This window comes from Henckelia pumila, chromosome 2, assembly GCF_033568475.1.
Source record: "Henckelia pumila isolate YLH828 chromosome 2, ASM3356847v2, whole genome shotgun sequence".
Taxonomy (NCBI): Eukaryota; Viridiplantae; Streptophyta; class Magnoliopsida; order Lamiales; family Gesneriaceae; genus Henckelia; species Henckelia pumila.
Genome location: NC_133121.1, coordinates 56,704,674 through 56,712,124, shown reverse-complemented (window position 1 = coordinate 56,712,124; position 7,451 = coordinate 56,704,674). Strand labels below are relative to the sequence as shown.

Below are 7,451 nucleotides of genomic sequence, written 5' to 3'. Positions count from 1 at the left end.
TCTGGTAATTGGTGGTGTGGACATCTCCTCAGTAGATCCTTGTAGCGTTCCCATGCTTCATAAAATGTTTCCTGTTCATCTTGGGAAAAAGTTGTGATGTCCGCTCTCAGCTTCATTGACTTCGATGGTGGGAAGTATTTGGTGAGGAAAGCTTTAGCTAGATCATCCCAAGTTATGATGGAACCTGCAGGTAAATTCGTTAGCCATGCTTTCGCCTTGTCTCGTAGTGAAAAAGGGAATAAACGCAAACGAATAGCGTCATCTGAAACTCCCTGTATCTTGAATGTATCACAAATTTCTAAAAAATTTGTGAGATGCACATAGGGTTCATCAATGACACTTCCACCAAATTGAAGCGTGTTCTGAACCATTTGAAGAATCGCCGGCTTTATCTCAAAGTGATTCGCTGCTACAGTTGGCCGGATAATGCTTGGTCGAGCACCTTCAATATTTGGTAAGGCAAGATCCATCATGGATCTGTAAACTGGTGGTTCTTGTTCGTGTTCTCCTTCCATTTCTTGCTGTTGTTGCCTTCTTCTTCTGTGAAAGGTTCTGTCGATTTCTGGATCAAAAGGCAATAGTCCTTCAGGTGAGTGTTGCATGTACTGCAAGAGAATCTTGCAGTCCACAGATGGAAAAGAATGATTAAAATTGTAATAGAGAAAAATCAAATCAAACAAATTAAAATCTATTTAGTCCCCGGCAACGGCGCCAAAAACTTGATCGAGCAAATACTACCACAAAAAATCAACGTAAATATATCTATCAATTAAGCTCGAATAAATCTCAAGTGCACGAGTCAAGTAATAATATAGTGTACAAAGTACGAGTATCGTCCTCAGAGACTAACGAAAATAATTTGTCTTTTCAATTTTTAACTACACAAAGTATCGAAAAAGTGATTTGTGAATTAACTAACATCTAAAATTAAAACTCAATATAAATTAACTTAAATTTCACAACCAAGCCAACAAATCTCAGAGTGAAGAATAACAATTCAAAATGATTTTGTTGGAATTTCGGTTCACCTTTTCCCTAATTGAACTGGACGATTGGAACTTAATTTATTTTTATAAATTTAACAGAAGTTCCTATAACATTGACATTCTCTCTCGAGGTGATGCCAAACTAATCAAATCAGTGAAATAATTAAATCTCTCTAATTATTTATCACGATTGATTGCTTTGCGTTCTATGAATTCTACAACTTTCAACCTGGTGGTCTATGGCTATCAACATGTACTAAATACCATATCTCTATGCATATTTTAAGTCCATGGATTATATCATTCGTCCTAATTATAAACCTATCTCTCGACAGCAATTCATAATTTACGAATCTATGTTATGGGTAGCTAATCATCAACATAGAAAGAAAAACATGATAAAATCAATTATAAACATAAATCAATTCCCAATACGTCCGGTGATTCAATCACACTACAGTGTTTTGGGATTAGGATCCCCTCGATTCCAACAAAATAATAGTTTAGCTACTAGAATTCATTACAAAAATTCAATCTCCAAGATGTTCAACATAAAAATTAAGAAGAAGAAGAAAAGGAAAAAACTCCCAACGGAGAAGAGAAATCTCCAACGTTCAGCCGCCAGTAATCTTCTGATATGCGTCCCGTGTAACCCTCAAAAACTAAAGAAATAATTGTATTTATAGTTCCCCAGAATCCTCTCCGAAATAAACTCTCGAAATAATAAAAAAAATAAAAACTGCGCGACGCGCCCGAGCGGTAGAAATTGGCCGCTCGAGCGCCTCGAAATTCCTTACGCTACTGTTTTTCTCAACCGTGTATGCGCCCGCGCGGTAGAATATGGCCGCCCGCGCGCCCTTCTTCTTTTCCAGAATTTTGCCTTTCTTCTTGTTCTATCTGCATGGCCTCTACTGTGCATTACCTTCCCACCAAGTATCGGCATTTCTTGGTGATTTCCTGCCATAAAAATAGATAAACCAGAGGAGTGAATACGAACATAATAAAACAATAAAAAGAACAAGAATGGAAAAGAACGGACAATAAGTAAACGAAACGAAAGCAAAACAAACACAAAACAAACAATAAAAACACATAAAAACGACTCCTATCACATGACACACGCTCACGTTTACGTTAAACTGACAGTGTATTGTGAACAATCAGAATTTTCTGTGGTTTTTAGTTGTTGAAGTTGAAACTTATCGGAGGCTATGTTGTTCATGATTCATTCTTACTTATGTCGTTGTTTACATATTGTTTTTGCATTTCTTGCTCGAGGGCGAGCAAGATTTAAGTATGGGGGGTTGATAAGTGCATTTTTTATGCATTAGTTCGTGATATTTTTATGTTTATTTTGTGTGCATTCATATTATTTTGTGTGTTTTTATGTGTTTTATTGCATTTGTGTGCATTTCATTCTCCGTGTTCTATTTGTAGGAAAAATAAAAATTAAAAGAGTTTTGAAGGCAAGAGAAGAGAAGAGAAGATAAGAGAAAAGAAAAGAAAAGAAAAAAAAAAGATTGAAGCGCTAAAGAAAAAGTTTGCACTAAACGTTAGCACTACATTTAGTGCAAACGCTCTAAACGTTTGCACTACATTGAGTGCAAACGCTCTAAAGCTCAAGAAGAAGCGCAAACGCACAAGGCAAGGGAGAATAGCGCATGGTGATGCGCTAACCCGCAAAGGAGAGGAGCAATCGCGCAAGTGTTCAGCGCATGAAGAAAATTAGAACGCGCGCGGGCAGATGGAAATTCCAGTAGAATCGAGGTAAGGTCCCGCGCGAGCGTGATTTTTAAAAGGGGCGCGCGCATGTCGCGGAGGAGAATATTTCCGAGAAATTCTTGTGGCGTAAGAAATCTATAAATATGATGGGATCCAAACATTATAAATAGGATTTTTATTGATATGTGGAGGGTTCCGAAGTTCCAGAACGCAGACAACGCAAGAGAGGCGGCTACAAGGCTTGGGAGAGAAGATTTCTATTTTCTTTTCTTCTTATTTTTATTTTTGAATTATTGTTTTTAATTATTGAGTAGTTTATTTTTAACCAAGACGGCGTGATTGGGCCGAACAAATTTATGTAGAAAACTTGGATGTTTGTTTGGAATTTTCAGAGTTGATTTTATTTTATTGATTGTCAGATTCATATTTCTCTTGTGAATAGTCTGATCAACTGTTTTCTTGCATGTTAATCGATTCCAAGTCGACAGAGGATGTATTGATTTTGATCACTCCGATAATCAACATATTGTAAAACCGACTAGAAATAGAATTTGGTTTCAGTGTGCGGTTTGGGCATAAACTGAATTTTCATAAATATTTAATGCATTCAAATTTGATTAGAATTACGAAATATTAATCCGTCAATATTTGAATAGGTTTGATTGTTCTAGAAATAGTCCTTTGAACAAATTAGGAGAATTCCCGTGAATTAAGATTAAATCTGAGTCCTGAATCGACTACATGTTACATGATTTGTTCGGTACCTACGTGTATCTTGGTTGTCTTTGTTTTAATTATTTTTATCTTCAGTTATTTTTATTCTTATTTCTTAAGCAGTTTTTATTTTATATTCTTATTTTTTTTAATTCAAAATATTTTATATTATTTTGTCTAGATTAAGTAAAATAATTAAATTTTGAGAATTGACAACAGTCCCTATGGGATCGATACTTGGACTCTCTGTTCACTTTACTATTACTTGACCTAGTGCACTTAATAGTAAATACCGAATTAAGCGGTCATACTTCACAGCCTCCCATCGAGAAGAATTTTGAATTACAACCCCTTATCCTGTTTGAGATACGCTCTCTAATGTAAGCAAATTGTTGCCTTTTATTTCTCAACGTGAAAGTCGGGAGCCCCAAGTACATGTCATGACCCTTCACCACCACAATCAAGAGTTCTGTTTTAAGTTCATTAATGATCTGTAAAGATGTATTTGTGCTAAAAGTGATGGCCGATTTTTCATAGTGATGGCCGATTTGTCATAATTTACCACTTGTCATGATGCACGCTCATAAATCTGCAGGCATCTACGTACCTACAAGCAATCATGCTTTGATGCTCGGAAAAAGATAAGACTATCGTCTGCAAAGAAAAGATGGGAGATCCTCAGACTTAATTTTGCAATTTTGACCCCTTTGAACCGATTATGCACCATTGCTTTAGTAATTATTGATGATAACCCCTAAGTACACAAAGCAAATAAATAAAGAGAGAGTGGGTCACCTTGCCTTAATCCTCGTTGTGTTTTTATATCACTGAAAAATTCCTGATTTACCCGAATTGAGTAAGAGACTGTAGTGACACACTTCATGATCAGATTCACCCATGGCGCAAAAGAAAATCTTAATCATTATTGCTCTTAAGAAAGTCCATTCAACCCGGTCATAGGTTTTACTCATGTCTAGCTTTAATGTGGCATAACCTGTTTTAGACATTCTATTGTGTCTGATCCAATGCATGCTCTCAAAGCCAACGATCACATTGTCCGAAATCAACCGACCCAGTATAAAAGAACTTTGATGGATATCAACCACTTGATCAAGAATCTGCCTCAATCTGTTCGTAATCGATCGAGCAACAATTTTATAGCATGTGTTGCATAAACTAATTAGACAGAAATCTTTGAGAGACACTGGACTTTTAATTTTCAGCATAAGAGTTATCAGTGTTGAATTCCATTCCGCCACATCTCCTTAATCATTAAGAATTTTAAGTGCTTCCCGTGTAATCTCTTTGCCTACCAAGGGCCATAATTTTTTATAAAGGAGAGCAGTGAATCCGTTAGGGCCTGGAGCTTTTGATGGATGCATATCAAAGATAGCTATATGAATATCCTCCTCCATGAAGGGTTTACATAGTATATCATTAATTGATTCTCAATCACTGTGTCTATGTGCTCAATTACTACTTCGATCTCCTATGCTAATGGGTCTGTTGTTGCAAATAGATCAACGAAGTATTCCATAGTTATTGTTGCCATTTCTTGTGCATCCGAACAAAACACACCACTCTTGTTCATAAGCCCTTGAATTAAATTGGTATGGCGACGGGTTGAAGCATAAGAGTGAAAATATTTTGTGTTTCGATCCCCTTGATTCAATCACTTCACTCGAGACCTCTGCTTCCAATGTATCTCATATTTTTCTTGTAACTTTTGTATTTTCTTCTCCATCAGCAAAATTCAATCTCCGTTATATTTTGCCAACTGAAACCTCGGCAATTTATTAATTTTTTTTCGAAGATTATTGATTTTTTTTCCCAATTGATTAAAATGATGTCCCACCCAATTCTTCAATACATCCCTTCATTGACTAAGTCTCCTTGTCAAACTGATATTCTCTTCAACCTCTTCCCATCCTCTTTGGAATATTTCCGAAAAATCATTTTCCATTAACCATGGGTTCAAAAGTAAATCTCCATGGATATTTATTCATTTTACTCGCCTGCCCCATGTTAATCCTCATTAAGATTGGTCTATGATCAGAGCCTGAGTAGTCCAAATTCTCTCCTTCCACTATTGGAAACATTACTCTCCAGCTTGTGTTAGACACATATCCGTAATTGGGCAAAAATAATATCATTCCCTATACGTTTATTGCACCAAGTAAAAGGATCCCCTTTACACACCAATTCCTGAAGATCACATTCATCAAGAGATTCTGAAAAATCTCTCATTTGATCGAGATTTCGAACTATGCCCCCAGCTTTTTCTGTTTCAAATATAATCTCATTAAAATCACCTCCCATAATCCAAGGTAATTGTTTGAGTTCATGAATCCCTACAAGCCTCCGCATTAGCTGCCATGACATCGGACGTAATGACACCACCAAGTTACCATAAAAACCCGTAAATATCCAAACACTCCATCTGGTTTTAACAATAAAATCTATATGACCCTTTGAATACGATTGAACATCAATATCAAATGGCTCTTTCCACATCAACATAAGCCCACCACTCCTGTTTTGACTGTCAACCCAAATTGTCCTATAAAACTTAATCTATTCAGCCACAATCTCCACTACGCATTAGCCAATTTTGTTTCACACACAAAAAGTATACTTGAGTTTCTTGTGTCAATAAGACGCCTGAGATAACGGAATGCACGTGGGTTCCCAAGCCCTCGTGCATTCCATATTGAGATACTCATTGAGATCGACAGGGTTGCACCACAACCACAGCTATTATTTCATCGTCAACTTTGAAATAAATATGATTTATACATAGTATTTTAAACTTATTATCCTGGTCAGAAACCTCATCCAACATGTGTTTACTTGAGGCAGTGTCTGATTCACAAAAGTTTTCAAGTCCCTTGCCGGATGTTTTTGCCCTTGCTATTCTCTTCCAGTTCCACCTGATAGGTCTATCAATACTAGCAACCATCTCTGCCATCATATTCTCCTTATCAATCGTCATAGCCTCCCTCCTCTCTTCACCCTCTCCTACCGTGGGTGATATAATAAGATTTGACCGTTCCTTCTCCTTAGAGATACTCTCATCAGTACCACTTTTCCTCCTTGATGATTCTGTCTCTATCATTTTTCCTTGGAAGGGAACAATATCCAACGGCTGTCTACCCTCCTCTAGCGATGGCTCACTCGATGATGTACTATTGATCGGACTGTTCTTACTATATCCCTGCCCTTTCTTCTCCCATAAAAATGAAGAGGCTCTCATCTATGGCCAAAATGCTCTCATCTATGGCCAAAATACATCATTCTCCTTCTCTTCTACAACTTCACAGTCCCGTTTCACATGTCCAATTTTCCAGAAATGAAAACAGAATTTTGGTAAACATTCATAAAGTATAAAAATGCAAAATTCCTCCATTGAATTCTCTGGCATGACCCAAATGCATTGTTTCAGAGCTATGGCTAAATTCAAAGAAATCCGAATCCTAGCAAATGTAAGTAGATTAAAAACAATATTATAAGATATCAATCATTCAAAAAGTTTATTATCCAAATTACTATTTTCGAAACCACGAAGCTTTAGTTTTTCCAGAGCTGCTTCCAACTCTTGTTTTCTCTCCTTTTTCATCTTCAGACTTTTTCTTTAATTCTTTCTCTTCTCCTTTTCTGACATCACCTTTCTTTAGATGAAGTACAATCTCATGAAGTTGAGCACCAAGATTCACTTCCATCTGATTTATCTTTGCCTCAATTATTTTCTCTGATTGATGAATCTGAGAAGATAATTCACCAGTAGTGGCAGCTGTTTTATGTGCAAGATTTGCAATCTGAGCTTTACCATAAATTTCCATTTTCACCAATTTGGATAAATCTCTCTCAACTTGTCTACAAAAATTTTCTAGAGAATAGGAATCAGTAGCATTCCTAGTGTCAGTGTCTTTGACCAAAAGTCAAATAGTCTCTAATTGAGAGTAGATGGTGTCATTTGATATTGGAATATCCTTAGGTGGTGAGTTAGTTTCTCAAAACAAACGGTGGGAA

At 36.5% G+C, this 7,451-nt stretch overlaps 1 non-coding gene across 1 annotated transcript; it reads left to right on the top strand.

The window, feature by feature from the left end:
* The first annotated feature begins 6 nt into the window (after positions 1-6).
* Positions 7-113, top strand: LOC140885720 (small nucleolar RNA R71). The gene has a single exon (XR_012151137.1). It is a non-coding gene; the product is annotated as a small nucleolar RNA R71 (small nucleolar RNA).
* Positions 114-7,451: the final 7,338 nt, after the last annotated feature.